At 50.3% G+C, this 15,695-nt stretch overlaps 1 protein-coding gene across 2 annotated transcripts in view; it reads left to right on the forward strand.

The window, feature by feature from the left end:
• The first annotated feature begins 463 nt into the window (after nt 1-463).
• LOC122701745 (NADPH--cytochrome P450 reductase) overlaps nt 464-15,695 on the forward strand; it is a 63,505-nt gene continuing 48,273 nt past the window's right edge. Inside the window, exons 1-2 of one of the 2 annotated variants that reach the window (XM_043915017.1) lie at nt 464-538; nt 2,981-3,034. The gene's annotated coding sequence lies outside the window, so the exon portion shown is untranslated. Of the gene's footprint in view, nt 539-2,980; nt 3,035-12,010; nt 12,127-15,695 lie in introns of those variants that run through there. The other variant, XM_043915016.1, reaches the window with a different exon arrangement.

Below are 15,695 nucleotides of genomic sequence, written 5' to 3' on the forward strand. Positions count from 1 at the left end.
TGGGTCACCTATGGTCACCTATGAAATATGTATTACTACTTACATCTCAGAGTGAAGAAACTGGGCCCGCAGGTGGAATAACTTGTTCAAGCTCCCAGAGTAGGTGGGAACAGTCATATCTGTGTGGCTCACGATACAAAGTTCTGAGTCACCCCAAGAGAGGACCATAGGGAACAAGGGCAGGTTGCATGTCCCAAAATGGCCTCACTCGCCTGGGCCCTGAGCAGCCTCACAGGAAGGCTGGGCTTGGCTGGATGGGGCATCTGTGCTGTTTTGTAAGGGATGAGGGTTTCAGCCAGGGCACAAGCCATTCTGAAACCAGCTGTGCTTCCAGTGCCTGGCAGGAGCACTCGGGGTGGGGACGTTTCTCAGATATAGGTACCCTGGGCTCCACCCCTAATCCGTCACTCCACACCTCTCTGCTCCATAAAAGGATACCATGAGTCTCAAGCCCTGGGAAGGCAGGACGGTGCCTCAGCCCAGGAGCTGCCCTGGCCGGTTGGCCCCATCCAGGACATCCACACCTGCAGCTGCCCAGGTGGGTGTCTTTGCCCTCGGGGCAGGGCAGGAGGAAGGGGGAGGGGGCCAGAGGTTATGCACTGGAGGTGGCAGCCTTGCTGCTCCACCCTTCCTCGGCCTTCCTGGGAAGCCAGGTTCAGGGCAAGGAGGGCAGAGAGCAGGCTGCCTGGACCTGGCAGGTCAACTGGAACTGAGACTGAGGGTTGCTGAAGGCAGGGTGGCTGAACCCAAGCCTCAGTGAGGAGGTGGAGTCGCTGGCTGGGGTCTGTCCTGTCCCAGGCTGGGCGGGGTGGGGGTGGGGGGTGGTGTGAGAAGAAGGGTAGGGAAGAGGAAGGAGCTGGTGCGGGACTTGTCCTCAGCCTGTGCCCAGCACAGCAGGGAAACTCCTGGATAGGGCCGCTGAAGCAGGGCTCTAGTCCCGTCCCTGCCATCCTTTACTGTGTGATGCTGGACAAGTGCTGTGACCTCTCTGGTCTGAGTTTCTCACGTACAATAGGGAGGTGGGCTGGGATGATCTTAAAGACTCCTCTGGGCAGACCATCTCTGCTTTCGGTTTGTGGTGGGACTGGATGTGGGTGCCCCACCCTCTTCCACCTTCCACCCCACCTGCTCTCACCTTTTAGCCCCTCCTGCAGCCACTTCCTACTTCTGGCCTTGGGGCCCCAAGCCAGGGACTGGTGACTTTGAATACATTTTCAGGGCCTGGGGGGTGCCCAGGTCTTCATGGTCATCTTCCTTCTTCCCTAGGGCAGCCCGGGCAGGCATTTTTATTAGAGAGAAGGATTGTGAAATGCCCTCGTGACTGGGGAGGTGCAGGACAGAACTGTGAAAGGTGTGGGGCTGAGTCCCTGGAAAACCAGCCCTAATTTCTCTAGCTCTGTGTTTCTGGGGCCCCTTGCAGAGTGACAATGTGTGAGCTTGCCTGACCCCTGGCCTCCTGAAAGGGCCTCTTTGGCATACATGCTGCCCAGGGATTCCTCTGCCTAAGGGTTTGGAAGTCACTGCTCTGGAAGACCCAGGAAGGGGTGGGGGATGAGAACAAGCTTCATTTGCAAGCAGCACTACAGAAATGGATGGGGTTCCGCTTGCAGCCTGGAAAGATCCTGAACTCTCAGGGGGGGCAGGCACCAGCAGCCTCTGCAATGGGGGACCCCCAGGCACCCAGCTTAGGCCAGGAGCTGGGGTGTCCTCTGGAGATCTTCTAAAAAGGGGAGGAGGACTCCCTTGGTGGCTCAGTGGTTAAGACTTCACCTTCCAATGTAGGGGGTGCAGGTTCGATTCCTGATCAGGAAACGAAGATCCCACAAGCAGGCGTGTTCATGCATGCTTAGCAGCTGTCATGCCCGACTCTTTGTGACCCCATGGACTGCAGTACATCAGGCTCTTCTGTCCATTGGATTTCCTAGGCAAGAATACTGGACTGGGTTGCCATGCCCTCCTCCAGGGGATCTTCTCAACCCAGGGATCGAACCCATATCTCCTGCGTTGGCAGGCGTGTTCTTTACCACTGAGCCACCTAGATCCCACATGCCCTGAGCCAAAAAACCAAAATGTAAAACAAGCAACATTATAACAAATTCAATAAAGGCTTAAAAAAATGGTCCACATCAAAAAATATTTAAAAAAAAATAAATAAAAAATAAAAAGGGAGAGAAGGTGTGACCAGAACAAAGGAGACACCGTCTACAAAGTGGGGTTGGTGGTCAAGGGGCTGCAGGCTGGCTGGGCAGCCCAAGGCAAGGCAGGAGTTTCTAGGGCTCCTTCCTTCTCCTGCTAAACCCTCATACTTCTTGAAAAACACGTTCTGGGGAATGAAACCAGAGTTGTTTTATTTATTTATTTATTTATTTTTCAGAGTTGTTTTAATTTCCTAAGCTACCACAGCTTTTTCTCTTGGCAGAGCCAGAATTGCCGAAATGATTAAAATAATCCTGTTATTGTCCTTGTGGATCTGCACTAGCATTTCCTTCCAGGTGGGAAGAGAGCTAGTCCCCTGTACTTACTGGTTCTGCTGGTTTGGTCCTGGAGCTCCAGCTGAGGCCTCCCCAGGGCAGAATGCTAATCCGGGTTGCCCATCTGGCCCTCGCCCCAGAACGGGAATAATCAACCAGCTGCCCTCCTGCCCAGGCTGCAAGGATTCATCTTTAGAAACCAGAGGACACACACACATCTTAGCTGATGGTTTCATCTTCCTTCAGCTCATTTCTCAAAGCAACTTTGGATGGGGGCTAGAATGAGAAACTGAGGCCCAGAGTCAGAGGCAGATTTCCACAAAGCTCAAGTCACTTAAGCTTCAAGATTCCCATTTGCTGAAACAATAAACGATGTGAAAACGATCACTGAAGACACGCTGAGTTTTACCTTTTCTGTCATTACAAACCATCCATCTGTGACTGTATTCAACAAAATGAAACAAGTTCTGGGAAATCATATTTGCAATATTGTGCTCTTTTTCTTGAAGGGGGCTCCTGTGAAAACTGCTGCAGTCCTGCCAGGGTCTCTTGGGCAAGAAGTGGTAAGACGGAGCATCCAAGTCAGTGAACTTTACCTCTACTGCCTCTGATCCTTCTGCCTGTCCCTTTCTACTCCCACCTCATCTCGTTGTTCTTACTGTTATCAAGGTAAAGGGTTGATATAGTCTACCTGCTTTGTTTAATCTGCAAAGGTGGGTGGTAGATTTATTGGAAATAGTTGGCATGGATCGTCTTACTTTCAAAATAAGCCTGTAATCTCTGTTACGGGGGATTAGAATAACTCATATTGTAAAAGGTGGATATTTCACGGGGATGGATGTCAGCTCATTTAAAGGGAAACTTAAGCCCATCAGAGATTTCATAGGTGGATGGGTTCCCTGAAAAGGCAGGAAGCGCCCAGTCATGGGATGTGGGCAAAGAGAGGCTGGAGGCCATTGGTTGCCGAAGAGGCTATTCCAGCTTTGGGGAGGAGGGTGTTCAGGCAGATGCAGTGTAAGAGGGGACCCTGAGAGCCTGCGGGGGCAAAAGCGTGGAAAGAGACCAACTGAGCGTGCAGGTGAGTGAACACAGGAGAGGAGGTCTGAGGATTGGGGGTCCGGCTTAAAAGCCTAGATGATCTCGGCCATGAGAGCAGCAGGGTATTATGTAGTTCAGGGTCTCCACGTTTGGGGCGGGTGGTTGTCACCAGGGCTGCTGCTGCTCTTTCTGACCCTATTCCCAGCTCTTCTCCCCTCCGGCATGATTTCCCATTTCCATCTGCGTTGTCACTCGGCCCGGACCCTGCTGGACAGAGAATAAGGTACCTCTGTGTTTCTCCAGCCAGGATCCAGGAAACAGACTGTCTGCTCGTTACCTTATCACAGGTGCTGCAGAGGTAGACTCTGACACTGGAAAGGATCCGAGAGCCCAACGCCTTCACAAGCCCTCAGCTAGTCTGCATACAGGGCAGGCAGACCTCTGTTCTTTCATCTGTGACGTGGGAACAACAGTTCCCAGTTCTTGGGATGGGGTGAGGTTTTAATTAGATCTACGGTTCTCAAACTCCAGCCTCCATCACCATCACGGGGGGAGGCGGGGGCGGCGCTTTTGTTAAAACCCAGATTTCAGGACCCCCTCTACCCACCCTAGAATTTCTGATTCAGGTAGACCTTGAAAGGAGCCTGAAATGTGGCATTTCAAACCAATTCAAAGGTAATGGGAAAGCTCCTGGTTTGAGGGCTAACACTTTGAGAGTCATTGAACTATACCAAGAGGTTCTACATCTTGGCCAGGAGACCGCCAGCCCCTCAAAGTCAGGGACCAGCTCTAAATCACTCCCATTTCTGCCTAGTGATTGCTCAACACAGGCGCACGGCAGATGCTCTCAGCAAGAGCTGTCCGAACTGAATGTTAATGCAAACCAAGCATGCTCCTCCTCAGAGACTCTTTTTCAATGGCTAGCACTGGGTTATGGTTGCCATGGCGACAGCTGGAGCAGAAGCCAGGAGATAAGGTAAACACTGGTGTTTTTTGCAATATTGAGGAGAGCAGGCAAAGGTCTTGTTCCAGCTGCGCGTGGACAAAAATGTGGAGGGAGGCAGGGAAGATGGGGCTTTCAAAACCTCGCGTTACAGAGACACCCTCCCATCTGCTTGGCAGCTGGCCCCAAACTGGGAAGGATTTAAACTTTGGTTGCATAACAGAGAAAGGAACAAAGGGAAGGGGGCTGGGAGGGAGGTTGTCTGTAGGAAACCGGAAAGAGGAGGGAATCCTGGTCTGAGAACCAATATATACACCCAGCGACTTAACCCATTATCCCATTTCGTCCTCACCCAAACCCCAAGGGGCCGCCTTTATAAGGATCCACAGAACCCGTCCAGTCACACAGCTATCTGGGCCTTGGTGTTAATCCAGATTGGAAACCTGATCTGCTGTTGCCAAAGACCAAGTTTGTTCTTTAATTTCAGGACTGCCTCTTTGCTGAACTTTGGACGTGGTTTAGAGAACCTAGGAGTGTGGGGGTGGCAGGGAGGCTATGAGAAAGGTTTGGGGAAATTTTAACACCCCAGGGAGCCAGGCAAGTCATCATCCTGGCTTCTCCCTTCAAAACAACTGTCCCTTCCTCCTTTATCTGCTTTTGTGTTTGGATCGACCTGAGCTGTGCCGTGTGGTGGACACGCCACCCCCCACGCTGTTCTGGTCACGTTAACCCCATAAGGCAGTGGTTCTCATATTCCAATGCGGAACAAAGTGAAGCTTATTTAAAATGTCAATTTCTGCCTGGCCTCCAGAGATTCTGATCCAACCGCTGCAGGTGGGGATGCCCTAGGAACTGGCAGTTTTAACAGGCCCATGACGATTCTGATGGAGGCGACTGGTGCCCTTTGAGACATCTAGCCAGGGCCTCCTCTGTCTCCTGTACCTACACGGTCCATCTGGAAGCCCCTAGTTTCAGTGATTTCTCATTCTAGCTCCCTGGCTGCCTCTGCCCTCCGCTCCTCCTAGCTGTTTCCCCCGGGGAACAATTCATGTTGTTGCCGAACTGGCTTCAGACTGCATGTCCACAGTTGCCCCCAGCGGGTCTGCCAGCAGGCCCCCACACACCCAACTGGCTTAGTAAACCCCACAGCTGAAGCCTCCTATCTATTTTCTAAAGATCTGGCTCCTGAGCAGCCAGAGAGCCTTTGGTCAGGCTGAGCCAGCTGCCCCTGACATCAGAAGGAACTACGACAATGTCTGCCCTTTGTAAAAGAGATTTGGGCAGAGGATCAACCCACTGACCAGAGAAAGATCAGATTTGGGGGATGAACCAGTCAGATGGGGCTGCTTCATTTCCCTGCCTTAGTTTTCCCACCTGTAAAATGGGGCCAAGACCAAGTGCTCATTAGAGACTTTCAGAAAGTTCAGAGTCCCCCCAGGCAAGAGGTCAGGCAAGAGGTTTGGCCAGGGGCTTAGAGGTGGCAGAATTGGGGCTTCAGGCTCCTTCTCCTGCTCCTCTTTGATGATAGGGCTCGCCTGTGTCCTTGCTTTCTGCCCTGATGCCACAGATCCATCCTTTGAACATCATAACAAACCTCAGAACACCAGGGAAAAGGGGGCGGGACAGGGTATTTCCTCCTCATTTTGCTGAGAAGGAAACTGATTTCTTATCTAAGGAGGCCAGGCATCTGGTAAGCAGCCGAAGCAGAATTTGACTCCTAATCTGGGGGTGGAGGGGGTGTGTGTGTCTGTGTGTGTGCGCGCGTGCTTGCAAGTGTGAGCTTAGTCACTCAGTTGTGGTGGAGGGTGTGTGTGTGCGTGTGCGCGCACGTGTGTGTGTGCGTGCTTGCAAGTGTGAGTTTAGTCACTCAGTTGTGTCTGACTGCAACCCCATGGACTGTAGCCCGTCAGGCTCCTCGGTCCATGGGCATTCTCCAGACAAGAATGCTGGAGTGGGTTGCATGTCCTCCTCCAGGGAATCTTCCCAACCCAGGGACTGAACCTGCATCTCCTGCATTGCAGGCAGATTCTTTACTGCTGAGCCACCAGGGAAGCCTGTACATCTGTGCTTTGGTGACCGCCTCATCCCTGGCCCTGTAGGTAGACAGGGCAGCTCCTTTGAACGTGCCTGGCGTGAGTTCCCGCTCAAGAAACTCCTTTCCTTCCTGTAAAGCAGGAACTTGGAGCTAGTCTGAGACTGCGCCCACGAAGGAGGAAGCTGGAGTCGGAGAGAACAGGGAGGAGCCAGGCCGACTGAACCCTCCGAGGCAGGCACTGCCCTGGGAGAGGATGAGGGGAGCACGCACCAGTGTGGAAATGGTACCACTCTGAAGTGAGAGTGGCACAGAGCTCCCCTCGCCCAGCTCCCACCAGGCTGGGAGAGTTTTCCCGGGGGAAGGGTGGCTCCCAGCGTTGGGGTGAAGCTGGGTGGATTTAGATGTGCTTGACACACACACTGGGGCTTCCCCAGTGGCTCAGCAGTAAAGAATCTGCCTGCAGTGCAGGAGACACAGGTTCCATCCCTGGGTTGGGAAGATCCCCTGGAGGAGGGCATGGCAACCCACTCCAGTATTCTTGCCTGGAGAATCCCACGGACAGAGGAGCCTGGTGGGCTACAGTCCATGCGGTCCCAAAGAGTCAGACACGATTGAGCGACTGAGCATGTACTCACACGCCCACGTACCATACAATCATTGGTGGGCACAAGGCCCGGGACGCTTACTAGTTGTGGGAGCCTGGGGGGCTCGGGATAGTCCTTTCACCTCTCTGAGCCTCTGTTTCCTCATCTGTCCAGTGGGGATCATAGTGGACACTTGAGATTTGTGGTAACTGTGCTTAGGATCTAGTTGGTGCTCAGTAAATAGGAATTAGCTCTTCCTTCCATCTCGTGGCAAGTGGGAGCCCACTGCAAGGGCTCAGCAAATGTTCGGGTCTGTAGAACAAGGAAAGGCTTCAAGGGATCAGATTGATCAGAAGGTACGAATGTGAGGTACAGCCCTTGGCTTTGTGGGATGTAAACGTTTCTGTTTCAAGGACTTCCCTGGTGGTCCAGTGGCTACGGCTCTGTGCTCCCAATGCTGGGGGCCTGGGATCGATCCCTGATCAAGGAACTAGATCCCACATGCTGCAACTAAGACCTGGCATGACCAAATAAATATATATGTTTTAAACACTTCTGCTGCAAAGAGAAGCTCTGCTTTAAGGGCCAGTTTCTGCCCCCTCCCCCAGCCCCTAGGCTGTCTGTCTATTGTAGGTGCCTAGAGTTTTCAGGCTGTTCACATTCAGAAGAACCTTGGGTTGCAGACTGTGGGACAGCACTGCCCACAGCAGAGAAAGGCCCACTATACTAATGGTCCCTGTCTCTCCCTTAGACTAAGATCACACCTTCCTGATGAGTCCTTGATGCGGTGGTACCCACACCTTCACCCGGACAAATCTTCTCCCGTTCTCTTCAGGGGACACAGTCCTTGCAAAACCAAGAGCAGCTGTCAGGACAGGTCACAAAATCCTTGTCCTGCCTTGACCTCTGTCCAGTCCCCTGTCTCCCCCTCACCCCAGCCTTGGCTCCGGCTCCCATCCCTCACTCTCGTTTACGCAGGTCCAAGCTCCTTAACTCCAGGCTGCCTTTCCGGAATCTTCTAAGGCTCATCCTGCAAATACCTCCATGCTGCTTTCACTTGGCAGAACCTGGGGAACGGGAGGGGCTTCCCAGGTGGCTCAGTGGTAAAGAATCCGCCTGCAATGCAGGAGACCTGGGTTTGATCCCTGGGTCGGGAAGATCCCCTGGAGGAGGGCATGGCAACCCACTCCAGTATTCTTGCCGGGATAATCCCATGGACAGAGGAACCTGGCAGGCTACAGTCCGCGGGGTTGCACAGAATTGGACACGATGGAGTGACTGAGCATACACGCTTGCACGCACGGGGGCAGGGAGGCAGAAAGAGGAGGCTTCTGAGAGACCTGCCCTGGAGGGACTCAAGACTGATGAGGGACAGATACTCTGAAGATACGATTTAAAATAGGAAATGCTCTGGGCCTTGGAGAGCTGGACAATAGTGAGTAGCCACCGCTTCTGGAGGGATCAGAGCACCTTCCAGAGGTGGGAGCTTTGGTAGGAGGTGGACATTATTACATAAACATGGAAAAGAACAACATTCCTAGTGGCTCAGCAGAATAATAAAAATGCACAGCATGGACAAAACTGGATGCATCCAGTTTTGCTCCAGTGTAGAATTTGTGGAAGAAAGTTGTAAAGATCAAGCAGGAAAGGTAAGTTAGGGCCAGGTTTTGAACTCTCCTCTTGCATTCCAGACTACAGCCATCCATCCGTTCCACAAACGGTCGTGCCCCTTTATAAGAACTGAAACACAAATAGGAATTCAGTCTCATCCTTTACAGTAATCAACCTGGGGTGGGAGTTGGGGGTGCCAGGGAACCTTGGTGGGAGTCTCAGGAAAAATCTGGATCTACCAGATCCATGGAGAGACTGAGAATCTGTTTCTTTTAAATCATGTTGGCGGAGGGGAAATGTACTTTCGGGAAGAGGACACAGGAAGAGCCGTGTAATCATAAGGGTGGTTGGTTCAGCTGTGCAGTCCAGCTGAATGCGATGACACTGTTAAGGCCGCTTGCTGACTTGACTTTTAGGCTCAAGGGACAAACAAAGCAAAGAACATGTTATGTAGAAGGCAAATGCTGTCAAGCTCAGTAATGAAAATATTCAGGCAGCTGAAATGACTGATACACAGCCCCTAATCAAAAGTAGTCCTTTGATTATTGATTATTAACAATTGCAAATATTTCCTCCTGGTTTGTCCTTTGCCTTTGGACTTTGCCTGTAGGTCTTTGTCACACATCATGTTTTGATTTTTATGTAGGTAGTTTTTTCAGTCATTTATGGCTTCAGGGGTTTGTGTTCTATTAAGAATTCAGAAAGGTGTCTTGGAGATTAACACAAATTCTCCCATGGTTTCTTGTAGGACTTTTCCTTTCTTTTCTTTCACTGGGATTAGTGGCTCAGAGAATCTTTTTTTTAATTCATTTATTTTTTTGGCTGCGCTGGGTCTTCACTGCTGTATGCAGTCTTTCTCTAGTTGTGGCGAGTGGGGGCTACTCTCTAGTAATGGTGCTTGGGCTTCTCGTTGTGGTGGCTTCTTTTGTTTCGGTCCATGGCCTCAGTTGCCCCTCGGCGTGGGGAATCTTTCTGGACCAAAGGGATCAAAACCATGTCCCCCACATTGGTAGGCGGATTTTTAACCACTGCAACACCCCAGAAGTCCCTCCTTTTTCTTCTTTTTAGAAATTATTCAAATCTTTTAACTATCAGAAGTTTATATTAGTGTAAGGTGTGAAGTGTGTATCCAACTTACATTTTTCCCCAGCTGGCTCCTGAGAGTGTGTTTTGAGAAGGAAAAGATAAGGGACAGCAAGGTCGGGCAGTGAGCAGAGCAGTAGAAGAGGAAGTTTCCCTGGCAGCAGGTGGAGAAGGAGCTGGAGGTGGCGTGTGAGACAGGAACTGTTGAGATCATCCAGGGGAAAGGTGAACCCAGGTATGCCAAAACTAGGGCAGGGACAGCAGGAAAGAAGAGACGTTGGGGAGGGTGGTCCTGGAGAAGGAATCTATAGGACTCAGTTACGGGCAATCAGAAAAAGAAAAAGAAGATATCTATCTCTGGCCCCAGGCAGGCCATTAGCAGAGAGAAAGAGAACTGAGTGTTCAGTGTCTTGGCTTCATATTAGCAGAGTGCAAGGATTCATGGGAGCCTCTTTGGGAAGCACGGGGGAGGTGTTCAACAAAGCCAGTGGAAAGGTGAGACAGAGTATCAGACATCTGGGGGATGAATTTCCCTCTTGCTCTCAAGGGTCCAGAAGATCCCCTGGAGAAGGAAATGGCAACCCACTCCAGTCTTCTTGCCTGAGAAATCCCATGGACAGAGGAGCCTGGCAGGTCCATGGGGTTGCCAAGAGCCAGACACGACTTAGTGACTGAAACAAGGACTCTTGAGGGCCTAATATAAGAGTTATACATTCAGTCCCTTAGTTAGACACGGATGTGCCCCACCTTGAAGGCTCTGGCATTTAAACAACCTGTAGGCGGGACTGGTTTATTGCGGTGAATCAGACCAGTTCCGGACAGACTAGAAGATCAGTCAGTCAGTCAGTTCAGTCGCTCAGTCGTGTCCGACTCTTTGCAACCCCATGTATTGCAGCATGCCAGGCCTCCCTGTCCATCACCAACTCCAGGAGTTTACTCAAACTCATGTCCATCAAGTTGGTGATGCCATGCAACCATCTCATCCTCTGTCATCCCCTTCTCCCCCTGCCCCCAATCCCTCCCAGCATCAGGGTCTTTTCCATTGAGTCAACTCTTCGAATGAGGTGGCCAAAGTATTGGAGTTTCAGCTTCAGCATCAGTCCTTCCAATGAACACCCAGGACTGATCTCCTTTAGGATGGACTGGTTGGATCTCCTTGCAGTCCAAGGGACTCTCAAGAGTCTTCTCCAACACCACAGTTCAAAAGCATCAATTCTTCGGCGCTCAGCTTTCTTCACAGTCCAACTCTCACATTCATACATGACCACTGGAAAAACCATAGCCTTGACTAGAGGGACCTTTGTTGGCAAAGTAATGTCTCTGCTTTTTAATATGCTATCTAGGTTGGTCATAACTTTCCTTCCAAGGATAGGAAGCCTAAAACTGGGGCCACGAGAAGGATCCTCTCTTTATACAGGCTTTTACAATTTTCAAAGTATTCATTCTTGGTTGTTGTTGGTGGGTCCCATTTTTAAAGATGGAGAACTGGTTCTGAACAAGTGAGTTGCCCCCCAACTGTTCCCAGAGGAATTCGTAGCAGAGCCTGAAATTAATAACAATAATAGGGACTTCCCTGGTGGTCCAATGGTTAAGACTCGCTGCTTCCAACGCAGGGGCCACATGGTAACAATAATAGTAATAATAATAATGACTTATATTTCTAGAGCACTATCGCACCAAGCTAAACTATTTACGAACTTGAGTTACATCACTTAATCCTCATAACCCTGTAACATAGTAACCAAGCAGGACGCATAGGTGGGCTTCTTACCTCTCAACCAAGGAAGCCAGACTTTCCAAACCAGAGGCGCCCTCTGCCCCCTCCCGCCTCTTTAGTCCAGTCCTGGCCCCCCACTTGCTCACCTCCTGCCCTCCGACCCAGAAAGCAGGTCAGCATTCCAACACTAGGCTGGACTGACCCCGACACTCGCCTCGCCATTTTCGAAGGCGAGGGAGCTGAGGACCGTGGATGAGAAAAAGCCACGAACACAGGCGATCGGCGGTCGGCAGGAGGAGGCCAGACGGCGAAGCTCACTGGCCACCGACCCTGCGGAACCGCCGTGGGCCGCGCTGGCGCCTCCTGCCAGGGCACTGCAGCCCGGCCCGGAACAGGGCGCCGGGCTCCCAAGGCCTCTAGGCAAAGCTGGGACCCTAAGGGGGCGTGGCCGCCAGGGCCGTACCAAGAGCGCGGACTCGCAGGGGGGAGGCCTGGCCCCCAGAAGCGAGCGCATGGGGTTGGGGCGGAGCGGCGCCGACGCCGGCCACGCCTCCACCCCCGTGACCGGCGCGGGCGGTGGTAGCGCCTCAGTGGTGTGGGCCTGCGTCCTGCTCAGATGTCTCGAGTGCAGCCGGCCGCCTGTGGTGAGTGCGTGCGTTCGCTGGGGTGGGATTGGTGGGGTCCGGGCGCCAGGGTTCCGGGTGTCGAGGCTCCAGGGCCCGACGCCTTCTGGCTTCCTCGGCCGCCCGGGCTCCCGGGCGGTCTCTCGGGCCGGGTTGGCTGCCTGTTTCGCCCGCCGTTCCCGCGGAAAGCGCGGCCCCCATCTCGGCCCTTCCTGGGGGTGACCCTCCCCCCCCACCAGCTGACCTCTTGCGGATGCTTGAGGGTTGTCGTTTCCACGGCCGAGGGCGCACTACGGGCCTCTTCGACGGAGAATTGGGTCTCGGCGTGAGAAAACTCGGGCTCCAGCCCCTCACGCCTTCATCCTCGGGCTAAACCACTTTTCCTCTCGGAGCCTCAGTTTCTCCGTCTGTACAGTGGGCCTCAGGAGGCGGCCAGTTCTTGGGTTCAGTCACGTAGGACGCGCTCGAGTGTGGGTGGGACCCCAGCCTGACCGCGCAGCACCAGGTGGGCTCAGGCTGGGGCTCAGGGGAGCCCGCAAGGCCGGCCTCTCCTGGGAAACGTTCTCGGTGCCGGCGGCATCCCTGGGAGACAGTGCTCCTCGCGGGCAGGGGTTTGCCGGGCTCTGCTGGGCAGCCGTGACCTTCTTCGCTCTTGGGAGCAATTGAGTTAAAGGGTGAGGTCTTCTGGGCGGCTGGGGCACTTGACCTCGACTTTTTTGCTTTTTCATTTCTCCACGAGAGTCACCATTGTGTGAGTCGGTGACCACACTGAGAAGTTCGGGGCAACTTCAAAGAACGTGGCTACCTCCTCTCTTAAGACCAGCAAACTACAGCCTTCCCTCTGAGCTTGGCGGGAGTGGAGAATAGTGCTAAGACCAAGGGAGATGGGGCTGGAATGGGTAGTCCTGGGTCTGACACCTTGGCATCTTGACAGGACCACAGGTTTTTACAGTCTCTTTTAGCCACCCCCCCCCCCCCCCCCAACCAGGTTGAAATTCAAAAGAGAGGGTCTTGGAGGGTGACTTTGAGAACTGTGACATTGCACCTAAGTGAACATTTAAATAACCTCTGTGATTCAGTATCCTCACTGTGTGTTCCTATAATTCACAGGCCGGCCTGTTTGGGGAGAAGACATTGATTCATTAACCACTCGCAAGTTCTATCTACACAAATCCCTTCTGAGTGGTTATGGGGTTGTCTTGATCAGAAAAAAGTCCAAAAGTCTAAGTTAGTAAAGCAGTGAACCCAGAAGAAATCACTTTCTTTTCTTTGTGTCCCTCTAAGGAATTTTCATTTTCTTTTTGAGGAGTGGTCAGTTCTTGACCTCGTGATTTTAATAATACCTAGTTAAATCATGTCTAAAAAAATAGGTCTGCATTTCAGAGAATGGAATATTGGCTTCCAGTTGGGTTGTAGTGTTGACAGCTTCACAGTGATGGTAACTCTTCCCAAATCCTTCGTGTCTAGCACTTGAAAATGTTACAGGTAGGTCTGAGGTGAAAGGAACCCCAGGGATGTACTTCAGCACCTGGAAACAGCAGCCTTGACCAAAGCCTGCATGAGTGAGGCAGGTGAAACTCCTGAGTGAGTTTGTAAACAATTCATGAGATATTTCAGATGTTTGTTTCTGGACAAGCCAGAAATTTTAGGACCTGCTGGTCACTCTGAATTGATCCCTTAACTCTTTGAAAATCAGAATCTGAGTTAAATAAAGTTCATGTGTACTTAGGAGAGAGACCATTTGAAATCAGAACTGCTTGGCAAATTCAGCACATTTACTCACAAACTTTTCAAGTTCATAAAAAATGTAGCTCTTAAGCAATCCCTTTTGGTTTTTCTTTTTTTTAGTTTCTTTCCCTTTGGGAGGCTTCTTTAATTGCAGAACTTTTCATGGTTCCATACAGCCCATCTGCCATTGCAGCATCTCTGCTTCCTCACACTTTGGAAGGGGGCGAGCCCTGGATGGGGTGGTGGGGGCCAGGAGTATCGGGGAAACTGAGTCCCAGCTCAGGCACGAGCACTGTGCGCCTTTCACCAAACCGCCCAGGGGCCTCAGTTTAGTGCTATGGGATTTAACTTATGTGTCAGATTCATTTCACAGATAACACCAGAATAAAAGTGAAATAGAGAAGTGATGGTTTTTATAAAAATATATTTTATTCTGTTTACAGAAATGCTACGTGCTCATTATTTTTTAAAATACTATTATAGAAATACTCAATATGATAGTGATATAAGAGTGAACATCCTTCATAGCCTTGCTGCTGCTGCTGCGTCGCTTCAGTCGTGTACGACTCTGTGTGACCCCATAGAAGGCAGCCCACCAGGCTTCCCCGTCCCTGGGATTCTCCAGGCAGGAAGCCTTACGCTGAGACAAAAAAGTTACTGCTAGTCATGTAATATATATTCTCCAGATATTTTTCCTTAAATATAAAAGCACTTATTACCTAGGTTTTGTTCTTTTACTTAAAACAGCAGGAATTTTTTACTATTGAAATTTAAGACAGAGAATTAAGATGAAACTAGTCATGCTGTTGTGAGTCTTACTTTTTATTACTTAACATGATGTCTTTCTATAACACGATGTAAATAGCTACCTCATTTCTGTTTTAAAACCTCATCCCTATTAAAAATGACAGTAGCCCAGTAACCAGTATGATTGAAAAAAATTTGTTGTTTGAGGCCTTTTACTTTTATGAATTCTGCTACAGGGATTAGCCTTTTCTTTATCTCTTGGCAATTGGACAAATATTTTTATATAATGAATTCTTAGAAGTGGAAGAGCTAGAATATTTATGAGCTTTTAAAAGTATTCATTTAACAGATAGTGACTACCTACAGTTATACAGATGCTATTTGAGGTGTCGAGCCTATTGCAGTGAAGAAAATACACAGGTCCTCTGTGGATCTGACACATGGCTTGTCAAATGATGATGTAATTTCAGACTTAACTTTTAATTATATGTCAGTTCCATTTGAAAATTAAAATCAGAAAAAAAGTGAAGTGGAGAAATGACTTTTTTCTAAAAGTGTATTTTTTCTGTTTACAAAAATATTCAGTGCTCGTTATGAAAAGACTATTATTACAGGAAATTCCCTGCTAGCCCAGTGGTTAGGACTCCTCAGTTTCATTCCAGGGGACATGGGTTAACAATCCTTGGTCAGAGAACTAAGATCCTGCAAGCTGAGTGGCACAGCCAGAAAAGAAAAAAAGACAATTACAGAAATGTGCAATATAGACAGAGAACATTCTTCATAGCCTTACACTGAGACGTTTTCCATATGGAAAAAATAGTACAAAGGAGTATGTGTGTTTGTAAAAAAAAAAAAAGGTATGACTTTAAATGTCAGTAGATATTGCCAAACTTCCCTCCAAAAATCTTAATCTTACGTTCCCACCAACAAAGATGCGTCATTTTTAAATTCCTAATTCTAAGGCCAGTCGGTAGCCACTAACAGCAGCGATGCTTATATTTCAGGAAAAGTAGGTGCAAGACACTTTGTGCTAAGTTTGTATTAGGTGTATATGTTTTTCTCTTTCTTTCAAGTTCTTCTGATGATCCCAAAGCCTGGTGTTTCCATACCCACTT

This window comes from Cervus elaphus, chromosome 10, assembly GCF_910594005.1.
Source record: "Cervus elaphus chromosome 10, mCerEla1.1, whole genome shotgun sequence".
Taxonomy (NCBI): domain Eukaryota; kingdom Metazoa; phylum Chordata; class Mammalia; order Artiodactyla; family Cervidae; genus Cervus; species Cervus elaphus.